Below are 20,015 nucleotides of genomic sequence, written 5' to 3' on the forward strand. Positions count from 1 at the left end.
TGAAGAGTGGTGGATAATATTCTGAGTATGTGTTCATTGTATGGGGCAGTGCCATTGCTGTTGCCCCAATTCTGGGGACATCACAGCAACGCGTGGAACCCTCTGGTGAGCCCTCCAAGAAGTTTGCTGACTGGTTCAGCTAATATTCTGCACTGATTCCATTGACTGCAGTCCACTCCTCCACATTTATGGAAAAAATGGGAAACTGCAGTGGGAAATGTCCATACCACCATTGTTGCTGTCATAAGTTCCACTGCTTTCACAAGGAGAAATTATTCAATATCCAGCTGTTACATGTGGTGATCACCCTTGTCAGTACATCTTGTCAAATATCTTTCATCCCTAAATTTTCCTCATTTGATCTACTTTGTTCTAAATACTGGAGATTCAAAAGATCGTAAAACTTTGGCTGCATTTATCTTTTGGTCTCATTTTTCTTTTGTTTTGTTTGGATTGTTTTTTTTCCATTGGACTTTTCCAGGCTCTTTCTGTGTTATCCAATAGTCAGTTGTTCAGATGAGTGTTCTGGATGAAATATTTAGGTAAGTAATAAAATGGTTTCCACAGAGGAGCATCCAATATTTAGTAGCAGATAACTGAACTGCAAGATAGCATTTAGATCACAAGTTAATCCTAATGATGTGACTGCAAAGCTTCACAGCTGGAGAAATTTTTGTAAAAAATATTCAGTTGCTAGTTTAATCGGTATTTAGATTACATCTTCTAGAAAGAGCAAAATATATACATGAAGGAAAGGTCAAAATTATCTCTTCTTCTGGGATTTTAGTTCTCTGTTTTTCAACTGAAATTATGAAACCCACTACACATGTCAACAAGGTCAATAAGAGCTTGAAAAATTATAACTGTCTAATTTATGTTGACTAGATAACATTTCATTCTTCAGAAGATGAGGTTGTTTTGTGCGCAAAATTTTAATCCCTGCAAGGTTCATCCATAAAGGATGTACATGAAAAATTGTATTTTCCAGTGTGTGGGAAAGTGAGGGGAATGGACATGAGCAAGACAGGCAGATAAGACTTTTTATATGCAACCTTTAGGCATAAAAAGGCAACTTTTCCTATTCTTTGACTTTGACCAATATGCAAATATCTATTAAACAAGAATATAGTCACTGGTTTGTTTTTTTCAAGGGTAGCATTCTGTTTTATTACTCTACTACTGTCTTGCACCTTCCCCTACAGTCTGTCTTTGGATGTTTACAAAGCTTTGACACATTCTCAGGGTACAATAAATTAAAGTGTGAAGGGGGGAGCTTAAGAAGACATCAGAAATGAACTATGTTCTCTGCTCTCACTGTTTCTCCATCTCTTGGTCCCATAAACCAAATATGAGAAACTGACTCCTTTTTGCTCGTCATCCTATCCAACATTTCAAGGTTTTTGTGGTATAGCTCCTCAAATAATAACACTGACCACTTCAACTTTCTCATTAGTCATCATTATAATATATTACTTTTATTCATTCCAACAGTTTAGGAGTTTCCTTAACCTTGATTCTGTCTATATTACAAGCTGATTTTTGATGACTACTGATGAAGTTGGAACCCTCTTAATTTCAAATATATGTTTCCCTCTTTGGACTGAAATAGTCTTACTATCTCCTGCTTATATTGAAATATCTATTTTTGCATCCATTCAAAAGCCTATTTAACTTGTCTGGTTGTTGCAAAATGTAGTTAGAAAATTAAATTTCTGTATATGTATAACTCCTTTCTTTCTATTTCCTAATCATTGGGTATCTACCTCTCCAACACAAAGGTTAATGAGGAATTAATTAGGTATACTGGCTTGTGTGTGTCTGCAAACTGAAGAGCCAGACTGCCTGTTTTGGATTGTCTTTCAGAATATATGAAAATGTGTCATGCTCCTGAAAGAATCCTGTACTCTAGAAGAAAGGACCAACTGGTTCCATTCAAGCATCCTGAGAAATATCTGCAAACACAAAAAATGGCATTTTATAAGTATATTGAAGCCTGCTTTCAACCAGAATGCTGTCTTGATAATTTTTGGTGCTGAAAACCTCAAAATTAATCAAGGACAAAATGAAGGGAAAAAGCAGAATGAAGCAGACAAAAAAAAATCACTGTAATCATTACAGTTTACTCAGTACAGAAATCCAAAACTACTCCAAGGAAAGACCTGATATTATTTTTATCTAAATATGTCCACACTTCCTCATTAAACACATGCATCACACACTACAGTAAGGACCACATTGGACTATGAGTTTTATAAATATTTCAAACATGGAAACATGATAATCCATGAATAAAATATATTTTCTAAGAGGCTGGGTTCTCTGGAAAGTGTTGTTGAAAGAGATGCCTGAAGGATACTTGCTAATCTCCCAGTGGAACAGCCTGTATTGTGTGACTACATAAACTCTCATGTGTTTCTCAGAAACTACTTTGAGGATTCCTTTTAATAAAGTAACCATTGTACAGTGTGAAACACTCCAGGTAGCCTGAAAAAGGTACTAAAAGGTAAGTCCTGTCCTCCACAGAGTGGTGTTTATGTCTGGATGACAGTGGGCTTAATGTAGTGCCTGCTAGAACAAGTCCAGGAATTAGCTCAGTTGTATTTTCTTGATATTGCTGTGGTAAACAAGAAAAAAATTACCATCTTCAGTTACTTTTCACTGGCTTCTCCCCAAATGTCTCCTTCACCCCAAATTCCCCTCAATTTTAAACAACTCTTGGGATGTTTAGAATAAGATTGCATTTAAATATAAATAAAATTATATTTAAATTAATCTCAGCCTTCTTAAATCAGTATTATCAACATTACTAAGTCCCTTTAGCAAGTCTAAAACAGAAGAATACAATCACTGCAAATAAAAGTTCAATATTTTCCAACTGTTTATCATACTGTTATAGCAATTAAATGTCCCTGATCAGTTATGACACTGCAGCTGCTTTGGAAGAGAGTTAGATATAAAGGAAAGATAATATTGCACTTATTAGTGTTTGTGACTGTGTGTGGCATATCCCTGAAATCTTTTCACACAGAGGAAGTAATGACAAAGGAACAAAAAATTAGAGTAAGTGCAGGAGTTCCCAAGACCGAAGACATAAAAAAGAACAAAGGCTCAAAGGCACAATGCCTTTGAAAAATCAAAGTGTAAATGTGTTCAAAAGTATTTAAAGTTCACTGCAAGATGAGAACCTGAATAGCACCATATCTTTAATGCATGGTTTCTCCTTCAGCAAGACAGTTCCCTTTTCTATAATTCAGTGCTTTTTTCTCATCTAAGTACCCTTGTGCTGCTACCGAGTGTCATGGAAGAGGGAACCCTGGGAGGCAGAGAGCAGATTCCTGATTGCAAGCTACAGCTCAGTCCTACCATCCACGGAATGGAGCTCTTTGTCACTCTTGCAATTGCTCAACAAACACATTTCTGTAGGCATCTATACTGCAGAGCTTAGCATGATAGAGGCTTATTTTATTCTGAAGAAAACATAGTGTCTCTTCAACTAAAACTCCTGCCAACACATTTACCTGGCAGATTTAGAGGCTGCCCTTCTGTTACAAAAATAATAAATAGGCTAACCTTCTTAAATTACACAGAAATTCTGTTGTGCCCATCCAGATCAAACTTCCAGTGATAGCTGTTGTTTCTGTTTTATGATTAGAGTGCCCCCAAAGATGGTTATCATCAGGGTTAAAATCTTTTGATTAAATTTGGAGTTATGCAAGCTTCCACCAGAGAAATCAGAACTTTTCTTAAGGTGCCTACACAGCTTGGTTTCAAAAATCTAGGTCTTTAGCTCAGAAACCCCTGAATTAGTGATGTTGTGACTTAGGACGACTGTATGAAGATATTTTATGAAAACATATGTCCACTTAAGTAAAATGTTTTCTCAGGGAAGGACATGATTTGTTGAGGAACATACAGTGCTTGTGATACTGTAGAGAATTAGAATGATGGTCAGAAAAATCAACATTTCTTGGATGGCTGTAGTTACTAATTTATTAGGGGATTGTCAAGAGACCCTCAAATTCACTTTACCTTGCTAGTGTGCATGTCTTGGAAAGTACCTTTTAAGCAAACCAGAACTGTGAGACAGGAATGATTTAGTGTCTCTTTTCAGTGAATGAAAAATGCTGAATGTTTTCCAGAAGTGAGGGTATCCATAATACCCTTTCAATGAGTCTGTCTTTCTTCTCTCATTTCTCAGCACAGGGTTTCATATACAGGAGAAGTTCATGTTTCATCCTTCTGACTGCCCATGATGCACCTGAATCCTCCTGTGGCTCCTACAGATCCTGTGATTTCATTAGCAGTGAAGAATGCTACAGCAAAATACAAACAGGAGGTTTGAAGAGTAATACTCTCTCCTGTAGTAAATCAAACAATAAGAGTGTTTTTTAATTCACACACACAAAAAAAAAAATCCAAAAAAACAAATATTACAGTATGGCTAAAAAAAGAATAGTTATAGCTATGGGAAATACTATTCATTTTTTATTATATTTAGCAAGAGTCAAGTTAATACTTAAATTCGTGCATTTATTTTATGTTTTTGAATCCTTTCAAACTTAGAAACACCTCTCCTTTTCCAAAAAGACTGTGAATGAGAGTGCATCTCAGTCATTGAAAGTAATTTCATAAAAGTGTTGCTGTTCGTTGTTTTGTATATGTTTGCTTAAAAAAAATTTCTTACAAGCAATAGAAGATAAAAGCATAATGATGTGGGAATAATGTCTTTTAAGTTCTGTTTTCACTGCTCCTTTCTACACCCTGTCATACTGGACAGAATGTGTCATTGAGAGAGCTGAATAAAACTTATAAAATCTTCTTATGTTTCCTGTATTTTTAGTAAGGAAGCACGATGTTTTTCCTGTGTTTGCTTGGTTGTCAAGTTCAGATTGTATCAGTAGACACATACTGTGAAATTAGTAGTTTCTAGAGAAACCCCAAAAAGTACTCAAAAGCAGTTGCATTGCCCTGAAAATACTATTCTCACTAACTCATAGCTTCAAAACTACTCAGTATCAGAAAATGTTAATATATCATGAAATATTCTATTTTCTTTGGGTAAGGGGAATTTTTAACAAGGAAACCTGAGAAATACCTATCTAGGTGTTCAGTATGGTTTCCTCATTTTTAAGCACTTCTTTTGATTAATTTCTGGTTTAAGCTTAGCCATTTGTTACAAAGGTCCATAATGTTGCAGAGCCCCACAGAGTTTTAAAAAATTGAGAGTTTAACTTCACAAATGGTCTAAACAGATGATCTGAAGATTTAAAATATTTTGGAAAGAGTCCTGTAGAAGTCATTAATTTTATTTTAAAATTTTGTCTTAAACTGGTTTATCTTTGATGTAATGAAAGATGAGCTGAATCTTTATCTTCTTTTTCTACTTTCAAACATGCACAAAGTAGGTATTTGAACCCAGACAAAGTAAAAAGTGCAGTGGAATCCACATATACATCAACGTGTGATATGTTTGTTTGATTTAATGTCATGAGCATAGTCACTTTAAGGTAATACCACATTTTCAGCAAGTACTTAGGAATTCTAAAGTAACAGAACTGTGGTTTATACCTTCAATAATAATATATTTTCATGAAATGGCAGGGTGATGTATGCACCTTTCTAAAGTGTGCATGTAACTTTCTGAATGCAGTCTCCTAGCTTTTAATGGCATCTGTGGTCAAAACCCTTGGACATATTTGAAGATGCCAGCATGTATTCTTAAAATGGCTAAAGATAGCATCCCTAAGACAGTTCTCCTTAAACCACATTGCCACATAGCAAGATTTTAGATTTCATAAGAGCAGTTAACTGAAAATGATTCACCATATGATTCACCATATACATCTCCAGTCAGCTGACACAGTCCCAATTGCCAGTACATCATGCAGGAGATATAATTTCCACACCCTATGGATGATATGTATATTAATGTAAATCAAGATAACAAAGCTCTCAAACAACCATCACTTAGCTCCTAGTCCTAGAACATTTTGAAATTTTCTTCTTTGTCTTGAGAACACTTTGCCTTGAGATACTCCATCACTGACATTCCCAAGAATAGACTGGATAAACATCTGTCAGAAATACTTTTGCTGCATTTGATCTTGCCTTGTGGCAAGGAATTGGATTAAACATCTTTACCAAGTCCCTTCCAACCATGTATTTATGACTCTTTACATCTATCTTTCAAGCTTGCTGAATACCAGTCAGCAAATTTCTGAGATGGAGGACTTTGATAGAATGAACAAAACTGTTACAGGCCTGATTCTAACAAGCAGCTTTCCCATGCTGAATCCTAAAACTGCTTGCAGCCTATAGGTGTAAGGGTGGTAAATAAAAAAGAGCAGAAGAGGTTTGTTTTCTTTAAAACACCAGTGCCTACACTTCCTGTCACACCCTCCAGATTAGACCAGAATGTGCAAAACAAGCATTTTGTGATCCCCCACTAAGAACGCCTGAGACCATGCCTCTCAATGAGTAAGGTTCTCCTATCAGTAACAATGACACTGTGGCCTTCTAAATTAAAGCTTTTCAGGAAGACTGATCTGCTAGAGTAACTTTTTCCAAAGTCTAAATATCTGGTGAGTACTTCTCAGGGATCACACCCTTGGAAGTAAAGGGAAGGCTTGGCAATCATTTCTTTGTTTGGTTTGGAGGTTGTTTTGCCTTTTAAAAAAATTATTTAACAATAGATTAAGATCCAAACCAATACGTCGCATATCATGTTAATTTCTTATTGTGGTATGAACTCACATAGATAAAACAAAAGAAACAATATATTCAGGTTCAGAATGCTTTTTCCTGACTGATAGGCATCAAGCCAGCAGTCAGGAAAAATATGTTAAGCACACTGTGTTAACTCAGATTTACTGGCTTCCTCTGGTTGACTGCATCATCACAGGCTGCAGCTGGGTAAACTTATTTAACAAGCAGATAGACACATCCAGTCCGATTTCAGTGGGTTTAGATCAGATATATGAGGACAGCATTCATGAAGGATTTTTTTTCCCATTAATTCCTGGGGCCAATATCCAGCAGTTGAGATTGACAAAACTTGGAGAAAACATGATTTCTAGAAACTGAATAGAAAATGTAGAAAACAAAAACTGAAATAGTCGTCTGGAGCAGAAACAGGAATCCACATTTCCCTTACTAGACTTTAGAGTCTAAATTATTTGGTCAGTAAGAGAGCAAATCCATGCACTCCCTCTTCCCTCTCTTCTGTCCAATGAATATTTCATAATTTCAAGCAAAGGAGAACAGTTCTGATGTGCACAAATAAAAAGAGCCTGTCTCAGGACACTGCACAGCTTGGTCACTGCCAAGCTGAGCCAGGTGAGGATTCAGATGAGACCTGGGCCTGTTTTTTCCTGACAGTCTTTGAACTACAGGGGAAAAAAATTGAGGAGCCAGCAGCAAATGCCCCTTTGTTGTCTTGGGCAGCGTTGGCTCTCTGACACAGGAGGGATGCCTGAGGACTTCTGAGGGATGGAGCCCTGGGGACGAGGCCATCAGAAGAGCACCCACCCCTCCTGTGGCTGCAGCAGGGCTGGGCTGTGCTCAGCCCTGGGGAGCCCTTCTGGGCACACTGCAAGCACAGCTCCAGCACCAGCAGCTCGGATACTCCAGGGCAATGCAGATAAACAGCATTTGGAGAATCTTATTCTTGGTGGGAGACATTCTAAAGCATCAATACCTCCCTTGCTTGAGCCTGCATCCCCTCTGCTCACTTATCTGTGAAATGAGGATTATTTTTGTCTTTGGAAAAAGATGTGAATGTTTTAATGTGTAGCAATTTATTTTTAGCCTAGAGAAAAACTGATAGAGTTTTAGTCAAAATTCTTGCTCTTGCCTTTTCATGCCTTCTCCTACTTCCATTTTTGTTTCTTTCAAGATAAATTGGTATCATTTCACTTGTTCCTTTCCTGCCAAAGACAAATTACATAATTTTCTTTTTATTTCTTTATCTCTTTTAGCCCAGAGAGATTCCCCAGTTTCTTAAGCAAATCATACTTTTAAACTTTTTTTATTTTTGCCTGAGTGCCGTTCATGTACTGAGATACTGTAATCCAGATGTCTCTTCAAGTAAAGTTTCTGAGTAACTTTAACGTACATTGAGTTAGGACTTAGGGGACTAACCTCCATAATGATTTACATCAGAATAACAGCAGCATTAGCCCTACTGATCTATTTCAAAATTTTAGAGATAAGAATCTGTTTTCACTTATATCAGAAGCCTTGTATCATCTCTGCAGTAAAATGAATGTTTCCCCATTTTTTTCTTCCTTGTGTTCTTTTTTCTTGTGTTTAATTTACATTTTCTATTTTATATTACAATTCTTTCTTCTGCAAAAATTTTATTACGCTCCAGTTCTTCATTTGTACACTACAATGATTTTTTTTTCTTACACTCTTTGCAAGTTTGAAACTCTGCTTTCATCCTCAGTTGAACACGAGAAATTACTTATTTGCAACTGTGTTTCAGATAGAGAAACACAGGTTTTTGAGATTATCCCATCTCCTCCCCTAGCCCTGCTGTCAGTATATCTACTCAATTGTTGTGGAGGCTGCAAAGTGCTACTTCACAGCCCATGAGAAGACCCTTCAGTTTCACACAGAGAGGCCACAAGTGTGGTCACGGATATTATGTGCAGTTTCTATTTGGCTTGGCTGCTGCTTTTCACCATTGTTTGAAAATGTGTTTATGTTGCTACGCTTCAAAAGGGCAATTCCAGCCAGTAAGAGAAAAGAGAAAATCGAACAAGCTGGTATAGAATGAGGTGCTGGAAAGCAGTGCCACACAAAGGGACCTGGAGGTGCTGGTCAGTGCCAAGGTGAACAGGAGCCAGCAGTGCCCTGGCAGCCAGGAGGGCCAACCCTGTCCTGGGGGCACAGGCACAGCATGGCCGGGCGGGCAAGGGAGGGGATTGTCCTGCTCTGGGCTGGGACCTCGGCCTCGCCTCGAGTGCAAGGCAGTTTTGGGTGCCACAATGTAAAACAGACATAAAACCATTGGAGACAGTCCAAAGAAGGGCAGCAAAGCTGGTGAGGGGCCTTGAGGGGGAGCCGTACAGGGAGCGGCTGAGGGCACTGGGTCTGTTCAGCCTGGAGGAGACTGAGGGGAGGCCTCAGTGCAGTTACAGCTTCCTCAGGATCTCTGATCTCTGCTTTGTGACAGTGACAGCACCCAAGGCAATGCCTCAAGTTGCATCAGGGCAGATGTGGATTCAATATTAGTAAAAAGCTCTTCACCCAGAGGGTGGCTGGGCGCTCCTCAGGGAAGTGGTCACAGCTCCTGACAGAGCCCAAGAAGCATTTGGACAATTCTCTTGGGCACACAGTGTGGCTCTTGGAAGGCTGGAAGTTGGATTCAGTGATCTTTAAGGGTCCCTTCCAACTCAGTTTATTTTGTGATCCTGCGATTTTGTGACTTTTGTGATCAGGTGTTTTTCACTGATATTAAAAGACATAAAAGAAGCTGTTCTTACAGGTAATGTGCTGTCTGATCCTTTTGTTCAAGAGCTGGTACATCTGTGCCAACTGCTTGCTGCTTTTCAAGCACTGATTCTACCTGATTCAAACAAGAGACTCATGATTCAGGGAATTAGGGCAGTAAATACTGTCCTGATTACAATGGGCAAGAAAAACAAATGGGCAACTTTAACTAGGGAGAAAATTAGACAGCCTTTTGAATTTCAGGATGTAATTAGGCTCATTAAGGACTCATTAAAAGCAAATTATATCTGACACATACTTAAAGCACTCATGTAAATGAATTTGTTCAAAGATAAAGTCACAAATATATTTCACCTTGTTATCTTCAAAGGTTCTTGTACTTCATACTACAAAAGGATACACTTCAGATCTCTTTTTGTTGGTAGTGGTCTTCTTAAAAAGAAAATAATCGCAAGCTAAGGTAGAAGGAATCAGAGGAAGTTATTCAGATATGTTTTGCACTGAACTGTATCAATTGCAACTGGCACATTCTTGGTAGACATCAGCTCAAAATATTGGAGAAAGCGGAATTATAATTTGTCTCTATGTCAGGAGGGAGTAGGTGAACCCTCTCCTTATTAGAAACTAGTGGCATTTCTCACCCATAATAAATTATAAAATCTATAGTAAATATGAATTAATTTCTGGAGTTATTTTTAATAAAAATGGCAGTGAACAGAATTTATGAGAAATTACAACTGATACAAAAGTCATCATTTATTGTCTTTGGCAAAAATTAGCTTGTCTCTGTTATTTTAATAATTAAAGTGTAATCATTTTTAACTTCTTGCACTAATAAGCAAAACAATCCAATTACTCCTCACAAGGATGGGATCTGCTTCAATAAAAAGGAACAAAAAAAGCACAGCTGTAGGAAACCATTTAAAAGAGGTAAAACACACCTGAGTCTTTGCATGGCTTTCAGCTAAGTTGCAGAACTACCTTTAGCATTTGAACTTCCTTTGTACTAACCTCTAAGGAGGATCTGTTGGGCTAGAGGGAACTCAAAGATTAATTCTGATAAAAGTTGTAGCACTTCAAAGTGGTGCTAAGGCCAGGGGAATAAAAAGGCTTTACATGAAAAGCCTGAGATGGGAGAGGATAGTGCTCTGTGTTCCTCTCATGTGCAAGCCTTTAACTAAAGTTCGCCTGCTTTGCCTGCATGCTGAAAGTAGAAATAAGAGGTTGTTGTGACAGGTTACCCAGAAATCTAGCACTTTCCAGGAATGCAGCTGCCTGGGTCCTTGAGTCAGGAACAGCTTTTCAAAGGCCAGTTAGAGTGCTACTGAAGCAACAACTGTACTTGGTGTTAAGGACTGTCCTTGAAAATAAAATTTCGGCCTTCTGGTAATGATGCTGGGAATAAAACCCACGCCATGGCTGCTCTCATGAGAGTCATTTAACACCATGACCTTTGTCTAACAAGTAAAACAGACTCAGAGACTCAGAACTTTATGTGCTGGGGATATCTCATCTGACCACCCAGCAAATAAATTTGCACTGTGGCATTTAGGCGCACCCAGTAGCATGCAGACTTCAGGTGCCAGTGTTCACAGAGCCCCTCGCAGCTCTTCACCCAGGGCACTCCTTAGATGGTGACAATTTCCTGTACCTGTCAGAATTTGACTTAAACCCACTGACATTGAGAGGGAGGCTGTGTACCCCAGATCACTGCAGACCTCATGATGAGGATTATCTCCAGCTTCCAGCTGCTTTGTGTCGCTGATGTTACTTTTAGAGAAATGAAATTATTTATTTGGTTTCAGTGCAAAGCAGAATAGTGACTTATCCTTAAAAATATAAGCATTGACTGGGTCCCATCAGCCAGCCCTTGCCTTTCTGGTGTTTTAATAATGTTTAATCCATAACAAAAAGTTTCTTTTTCTGAAGCCACTAAAATGTGAACTGCTGATCTGAACAGAAGGGAAGTTGTAAGGTGGGATCATAAATTTCCTTTAAAGTGGTTTAGTTCTGTAACATCTAAACTTTTACTTAATTCTGATTTTTTTGTTCTACTGAATTTAGTCAGGAGAGACTCAAATGAGTACAGATTGTTCTTTACCATCATACTGTAGTCTTGAGAACATCACATATGAATAACTTTCTAGGCTATTAAACAGTCTGAACTTCCTACATGATATTTCATTTACTATGCAGTTTATCTGTAAGTGCTTTTTCCCTTGTCAGATTTTGGTGTCCTTAAGTATCTTGCATGTCTGATTCTTGCACAGCTCAGGTTTCCACTGAATGTCCTGACTTTCACATAATGGCAATTTGTGGAACTTATTAACTGTCTGGCACTGATCACTGTGCTGCTAATCTCAGGAGACAGTCAGATGCTGTTCCCAATTATAAATACTGCACAGAAAACCTGGATCAAGGGCTTTATCTGATGGCAGATGACATCTCTATTATAAGCAATAAAGTTCTGATCAGCCAGGATGTAACACTTGATGAATATGCAGCAGGACAGTCAATGAAAGAACATTATGACAACTCACAGAAAGAGTACTTAGAATATTGTTTAAATGTAAAAAAAAAGCTTCTGTTCCATTACTCAACAGATTTCTTTCTGTCTCTCCTATTAATGGCCAATCTCTCTCTTTCCTGCAAACTTTCTTCCAGTTTGTCTTGGATACAAAAGGATTGTGTAAGGGGAATAATGAAGAATAAGACTGTGAAAAAGGTACAGCACAAAGGTCAGCAGAATCCACTAGAATAGAGATAGAGAGAATAAAGTTTACATCTGATTAGAATTTATTGGTGAAGTGATTACGTAGAAGGAAGTGAACTACAATGTTCATTTATAGATCAGGTGTAATTCCAAGCCAGGGAAGAAGAGAGCTTACACTCCTACTGAGTGGCCAAAGTACTGAGGGGCAACACCAGAATTTTGGGAGACAAGAGAAGAAAATTTGTCAATCATATATGTGATCCATCTTAGTGATTTGGTAAATGAGTGGAGGGCAGTGAATATTGTCTACCAGGCTTTCAAAACCAACTCCCATAAGGCATTTATAAAGATGAAGAGTTATGAATTGGATGAACAGACAGTGACTGAGCAGGGCATTTGGACAAGGTGACCTATATGTGTCCCTTCCAGCCCTGACCACCCTGTGTTTAATAATCTGACTGACATGTGGGAGTTGGAAGAAAAAGGTTAACTTCTGTCTGAAGTGGGGACTTCCTCTTTCATGTCCATTTTAATAGTTCTTCATTTGACTATTGGGCATATCCATCAGAGAAATATCAACTGTATTAATCATCAGTGTGGTGCAAATTTGATAGAGTAAGAATACCCCTGCTTTCAGTCACTCTTCTGATCCCAGATGAGAAGTTAAGAAATGTGTTATAGGATACCCACAGGGCATAACAGGATGGTTCAGATGAGGAAAACAAAGTGAACATGGAGCGATGAAGTGGTGTCAGTATCAGATGGGATCATTGCTCTTCTTGATTTCCTGATATCATTCTTTATTAGTCCAATTTTTTATACAGTATGAGAAAGGTCATGTAGGCAATTCCAATTCTGATTGGTCTGAACACTGTCTTGGCAATCTGACACAATGGACATGGCACAGAAATTATAAAAGGAAAAAATATGAAAGACAGAAGAGCCTTCAAGGGTAGGATGAGGAAAGAATGAGGCTGAGGGAGAATGGAAAATCAGTGTTGCAAGTGAGCACAAAACTGATGTAGGACTCTGAAATAAGGATGCAAAAATAGAGAAAACAAACTGGATGAAGAAAATAAACACACTGAGAAATAACCATCATTATTTTCTTACTGTACAAGAGTAAATCACAGTGTTTTGCACAGCATGCTCAGTAGCAAGGTAAGAAGCAGGTTGGAGAAGAGACAGGCATTGCATAGGCACGAAGTTCTTTCTGTCAGGCACCATTTATGAGTTATTTTATGTCTCATCAAGTTGAAGGCAGAGAGGGGAAGAAGAGGTTTCAATCCTGGCTGGGGCCCCTATGTGCCATCATCATAACAGGACTTAACAATCTTAATAGCCATTGTAGTTGTTTTTTCCATCAAAGTGTAAGATTTCTGGGCTTTAGGAGAGCCTGAAAATTCATAATGAATTTTCAAGCTCTCCTAAATACAAGCTCTTTATGCTTTAGTTCAACTAGATTTGATTGAAAACTGACATTCTCTACAGGGTCTTACTGTTCTTAAATTATTATGGAAGAATTAAGAGGAAAAAGTCCAACTTCTCTGCCTGAACAGGAATGAAAGTTTGACAGGTCTCAGATGGTTTGGCAGGCATTCACTGAGCTCCTGGTGTAGCAAGTGTCCCTGCATTGTGATCACTGCTGGCTGACCTGCAGCTATTTTAGCAGCCATTTTTTACTTCCTCCTGAAGGAAATCAGCATGGTATTCATACAGGTCACAATGTTGAAAATTCAGACTGTTTAAGTGTATCTCTTAATGAATAAAGAGTGATTTATTTGTGCTTGGAAAAGGGAATTTAGTAATTGCAATAGAAATGTCTGAGCTTTTTCTGACCAATGAATTGTGCATGTGACATAAGCTATCTCTGATGGGTGCCACAATAAAAATTACATATTTTCTGGTTTTTACCATAAACATTAAAACAAATCCTGATGTCTTGAAAACAACTGAAGTTCGGCAAAAAGAAACCAAGTTCCATGCAGTGAAGTCATGCTACTTACATGCACCTTGAAGTAAATCAATACTTTTTTCCAAACCATCTGTATCACTGAAAAGCTCTTGTCACTAAAAGATTACAAAAAGCCCCTCAAAATCTTCAAACCAGCAGTCCAGAGGTGTCAGGCATGAGAAGAGAACTTTACCACTTGCACAAAAGGAAAGATGTCAAGACTTTTCCAGTCCCGGGAATCTCAAAAGTGTCCTTGGGTCATGTAAAAAGGCTGAAGCTATAGCTTCAACAAGGACAAATATTTCCCCTCAAGATGGGGTAATATTTCTGCCCCTGTCACTGCCTGGCTTTGTGACATGGGGGAACTCGCTGAATTTTTTGTTACCACAATCAGCCTCACTGCAAAATAAATAAGAGAGAGCTGGACTTTTCTTATTGGTGCCAGGAAATGGATAGGGTGGAATGAGCACACACTAAAATAGAGGAAATTGCTTTAAACATTACAAATACCTTTTTTTTTTTTTTTTTAAACTGTAAAGGTGATGACACACTGGGGCAGGTTGTCCAGAGCCTTTGTGAAGTCTCCATTGTTGGAGATTTTCAAAACTCAATTGTATAGTAGGGGAGAAAGACTAGAGAGCTCCCAATGTAGAGGGGCATTCACATCCCTGCAATTCTGTGGTTCTATGATTCTGTATGCAAAGGAAATCTTTTGAAATGTATGAGAAAAAATGACTTGGGTTGATAGGTAAAGAAATGAGATGCTGAAGAAAATCATCAATTAAAAATATTCTCCACTTGATTTGCATGCAGTTGAACTAAGGGATTAAAGAGTTGTCAGAAGAAAATATTCTTTAGTAGTTCATTGCAGGAAAAGATCAAGAGCAAATTTACACACATCTATCCAACAGTCTGCTAATCTATGTTCATTAACCATCAAAACAGTATTTAATGAGTCTGGCTTTTATCTAGACCTCTGCATTCCACCTTGAGAGAAAAAGTTTGTTCTGCTTGGTATATTTCTTGAGTGTTTGGAATGAGGGAAATCAAGAACTCTCTAACACCCCTCGGTGAAGAGATTTGAACACCTGAGAGTTTTTCAGATTCAGGTTTTAGGCTCTATCACAATAGATGACTTCACCAGAATCAAATCAAATGTTCTGTGTTTTACACTCAATGTCATCCTCACGCAAGATTTTGGCCAGACACAGAACACTCCAGGTCCTGCTGAGCACTGCTGTGATTTCAGTGGGACCCCGAGTCAAGGTAAGCAAGAAGACAGAAGCATGGTCTCAGTAGTGATCCAGGTGTTAACAGCATCCAGATGTGCCCTGACTCAAAAGCACTCCACAGAGCTCATGGGAAGGAGAGTGGCAGTCATTTGGCATCCTGACTGTGAACAGCTGGGGGCACCTCTGCCTTGGGCAGTGTCCTGGTTTAGGGCAAGTTTGGGAGATAACCCCCAAAGGGGCTTCTCTACAAAAGCAGATTCAATTGCCCCTCCCCCCTCCAACCGGTTCGGGAGAAAATATCTCCTTGGAGAAAAGTGGAAAGAAACCTGTTTATTAAACAATAGAAACCAAACAATATTAACAATAAAACTTCTCACTGCTCCAAAGAAAGCAAACTCAGAACAGTCCCCTCCCCAGGTTGCAGCTCGGCTCACTCAGTCTCTGATCAGTCTCTCTGGTGCTGGAAACGCCGTGGCCCAGGCCCGGCCAGGGGGGCCACAGGTGGAGCTGCCGGTGCTCTTCTGGGTGTTCAGTCCAGAGCAGGCTTGAACAGGTCCAAGAAAAAAGGAAAAAAATCACAATGCAGAGAACTTCTTTGCCTCAGCTAGCTAAAACTAACTAAAAGCAAGAAAAAGGGAAAAAAGGAGCTCTGTCCGGCTGTCTGTCCATCCGCAGACAACACAGTCCAGGAGGAGGAATGTGGAGGAGTGAGAGCAGTCTGAAAACAAACTGCGCGCTTCTTCCCTCCCCTCCTCACTGTCTGGAAGAGAGTCTTAAAGGTGTAAAACTTATTATTCAGTATAAACAGAACAAGACGATTGGGGATAAAAGCATCATATAGTCAACCCAGGACAGGCAGATTTGCAAAATGTCAGCAGGAGAGGGACAGACAGAAGCTCTTGATCAATAAGATGCAGGGCAACGAAAGGTAAAGCTAGGCCTAAATGAAGTATATTTTCCCTTCATCTTGGGTTCTGTTGTGCTTTGCATTTTTGGAGGTAGGCTAAACATGTTATTTCTTGTAAAGACAGCTTTTCCAAATATAACAATAATAAATACAGCATTGGCAAGCAGCCCATAGCTTGGAATGGGGACATGATACTGGGAGTCAGAGTGGGTTAGGACCCCTTAATTTTATTACACAATTCCTACTGACAAACCTTTCTACTATAAGATTTCTTTCACTGCATATTTTAATGGATAAACAAGGATATGAGAGTAGTTAATGCTCTCTGCCTGGAGTCTGAGCAATCTTGGAGGGCTCTAGAGAGAATTTAAATATTTGGTGACTTCCTGTATGTCTATACCTCTGAATAAATTTGCACTAGGCAACAAACTGAAATACTAAAAGCATGGTCAGCAACACTGTGCAATTTTAATAGCATTCTCATGTTCTCTTTTAGTGTCATTAAGTTAGCCTTCTATTAAATGAAAGCTGGAAACCGTTTGGGAAGCAACCTGTTCTGGGTCCTGCTAGTAATGGATATTACTGTTATCCAACAGTCATATGGATAAAATCCATGTACTTTGATTTATTCAGCATTCCAGCCATCCTAAAGCTCTCCTTGTGCGCTCCTTGTTGCTCTCAAACGTGCCTGAGGGTACCCTTTACATTCTTAATGCATTATATTATTAAAATTCTGTTTTCAGTGAATGAGAAGAATTATCAGCAGAGATTCTCAAGCCTCACATGGTGGAGCAGTGTCTCCTGTGATCTGTGTTATCTGGGGCGCTTTCAACAGACCTCTTGGGTGTAAATGTGTGTCTAGCAAATGACCCAGTACAGCTGGTATGACATTTTCCATATGAAACACCTTGAGAAGGACTCATAAAGCAGAAGGTAATGGCCACTTTTGGATCATGGAAAAGGCCCAGGGACAAGCAAACTCTTTCTCAAAGAATATTTCCAGTTCATTTCAGTAAGCAAAGGTGTGACCCTGTGCAGCTTACATGTAGCAGTCTCTTGTCAACATAAATATGGACTTATGTCCCTCTGACATTTGACTGACATTTAATATGAAGTTCTCCAGGATGATATTTGTCTTTGTGTCTCCAGTTTATAATGTGCTTGCTTTTAATGATCTTTGTCTTTGTATCTCCAGTTTATAATGTGCTTGCTTTTAATGATGTCCTAATCATACATGAAACATCAAAATCCTGATATGCAGATGCTACAAAATAACTCTAATTACTATGATGAAATATTATAGTTTTTTACTTGAGTTGAACTAAACACTTCACGCTCATTTTACTAAACAGTGTACAGTTTGTAGGATTTCTCAAATCTCATTATGTAAACTGCTTATGAAAATAACAAAGCAGCAGGGAATTGCAGTATAATGACCTTCCTCCAGTTAATGAGTATTGTTATTTGTTAAAAATTGTGCTGGTTCAGTTATTCTGTGGCTTTGTTCTTTGACCTTCCATATCAAGTAAGAAATGCTCAATTAATTGAAAAATATGGATAATTCTGAAACCAATATATAAGGCCAATGAATAAGAGGACGTACTTTTATTTACGTACTAATTCAGGTTTTAATTACAGTTAGGCCTAGATGCATTAATATGCCCAAACACAAGCACAGGCACACAGCACACAAGTATGCACTTTCACTGGGTTAACATTTTATCAGGTTTGGTTTTTTTCTTGAAGGTGTTGTGTCTGTAAGATTTCTGTGTCCAACTACTTGAGACCTTCCAGTCAATACCCATTGCCTGCTGTCCCTGAAACCATCAAAGTCTGACATAAGGTGTTATAGTAATAATTTTTGTATTCTTTTTGCAATAGCCTGCACTAAAATGTTCTCAAATAAATATGGAAGTTTTCAAGAGGTGTCTGTTTGTGGCACTTGGGGATATGGATTAGGGATGATCATGGTGAGGCTGGGTTAGTTGTTGGCTAGATGATCTTGAAGGTGTCTTCCAACCTTAATGATCCTATGTTTCTCTGACGTGGCTTTTATTTTTCTTGTATCATGAAGTAGTGGCTGGGATTTGCAGGAAAAGGGAGCATCTTGCCTCTGGAGTGCAATAAAAAACAGACCACATGAAAAAAAAAGCTTACTGCACATTAAACTCCCTTTTCTGATTGTGTGGCATTTAAGAAACCTTGACTCAGAGGAAGTGTACTGAAAGCTCTCTCTGTTTACATAATGTTAATGTTTTTCTTCTCAGTCCCACTTGCACTTCCAGTGGGGAAAGGCTCACAGTAAGAGAATTGAAACAAGGTTCAAAAAGGCACTGTAGCCAGAAAAATTTTCATTTTTGGCCAGAAAAGTGTTGACAGAAATTTATTTGTGGTATCAGAAGAAAGGAAGCCAGAGCGGAGAGTAAAAAGAAGTTGGAAAATAATTCAAATTCTCAAAGACAGTAATAGCCAAGAGGATGGAAGATGAGATCCTCTACAAAACATACAAGATCATCCAAAGCTCTTTTTTTGTTGTTGAAATTGGTTTTTTCCCAGTTTTATCAAAACAAACAAATGTAATTTGGCGTGACTAATTGCATGTCACTTTAAATAATATGCTTCAATTTGCCAGTTTTACTCATCACAACATCTGCAAAGCCACTGAAGTTTGGGAACACTTGCTGCTTAAAATTCCACAGTGGCTGCTAAATTAATGAAATTAAGATATTTTATAAATTCTTGAAGCTATTAGAGACAAGTAATTCTTGAAAAATATTATCCAAACATAGAGAATGTGCTGCATGAACACTGGGGCACGAGGGAAATTAAATATTTTTGCTGAGTGTACATAACATATCACTTTGCTGCTTCCAAATTGCCTCAGAGCAATCAGTGCAGTGACTGGTTTTTCAATGAACAATAGTTTAAACAGATCTGTTCGGTACCTTGTAGTGATGTCCCTTGCTGATACAGGGAAAAATATCAATCATATTTCATATACATACCAAATTCTCACTTAAAATTACTTGGATTTCTGCTGTAGGAAGGATGTTTCTGAAAGTCTGTCCTCTGACTACTAGAAGCTGTAAACTAACTGTCAATATAACTGTGTTTGTATTTATCTAGCTTTTACTTTCCTCAGGCCCTTATTAATTAACATAAATTAGTCTTCTCCCTCTCTCATGTTTAGTCCATGCAGTTTCAGGGATTTGCTCAGCTGATTAAATAAAAGGTTAATTAAATTAAATCTAATTAAAACTTAAAGGCTTTCTGTTCCTTCAAATTGTCTTTTTTTTTGCCTCCATGGCATGAATTCATCTGGTTTGTTTGTTTCTTTCTTTCTTTTATTTGGAGCATCTGAACTCCAAAAGATAATTTGCTAGTTTCTCATATGAAGTCAAGGCTTGACATCATGGCAGGATATCTACTGTCAGATTGACACAAAAATATTTTCTTATCTTAATCCAACATCACAGCAGGAGTTGCAGACAGATAGCATATTCAGAGTCACCATCTGATCAACAGGTGCCCTCAAATCTTTCAGCCCCTTTGTATTTTCTAACTGGTTAACTCCTCAGTTTTCATTATTAATTTCTCAATAGAGGTATTTCCATTTACAGTGGAAATTTTATCTCATTTTTTTAATAATTAGATCTTTATGTATCTAAACAACAAAATGAATGGACTCTGCAAAAATACTGATTTTTATGCTCTATGAGAGCTTAAAAGGGTGTGTGCAAATTAAGGTCTGTG

General features: G+C 38.2%; 2 long non-coding RNA genes across 2 annotated transcripts in view; both read left to right on the forward strand.

Annotated features, from left to right (window-relative positions):
• The window catches only part of LOC135300912 (uncharacterized), a 69,239-nt gene that overhangs the window by 26,327 nt on the left and 22,897 nt on the right, over nucleotides 1-20,015 (forward strand). The window lies entirely within an intron of this gene.
• On the forward strand, nucleotides 15,234-18,184 carry LOC135300910 (uncharacterized). The gene is made up of 3 exons (XR_010362655.1): nucleotides 15,234-15,547; nucleotides 16,211-16,353; nucleotides 17,006-18,184. It is a non-coding gene; the product is annotated as an uncharacterized LOC135300910 (long non-coding RNA).

The sequence above is a fragment of the Passer domesticus genome, chromosome 5, assembly GCF_036417665.1.
Source record: "Passer domesticus isolate bPasDom1 chromosome 5, bPasDom1.hap1, whole genome shotgun sequence".
Classification (NCBI taxonomy): Eukaryota; Metazoa; Chordata; class Aves; order Passeriformes; family Passeridae; genus Passer; species Passer domesticus.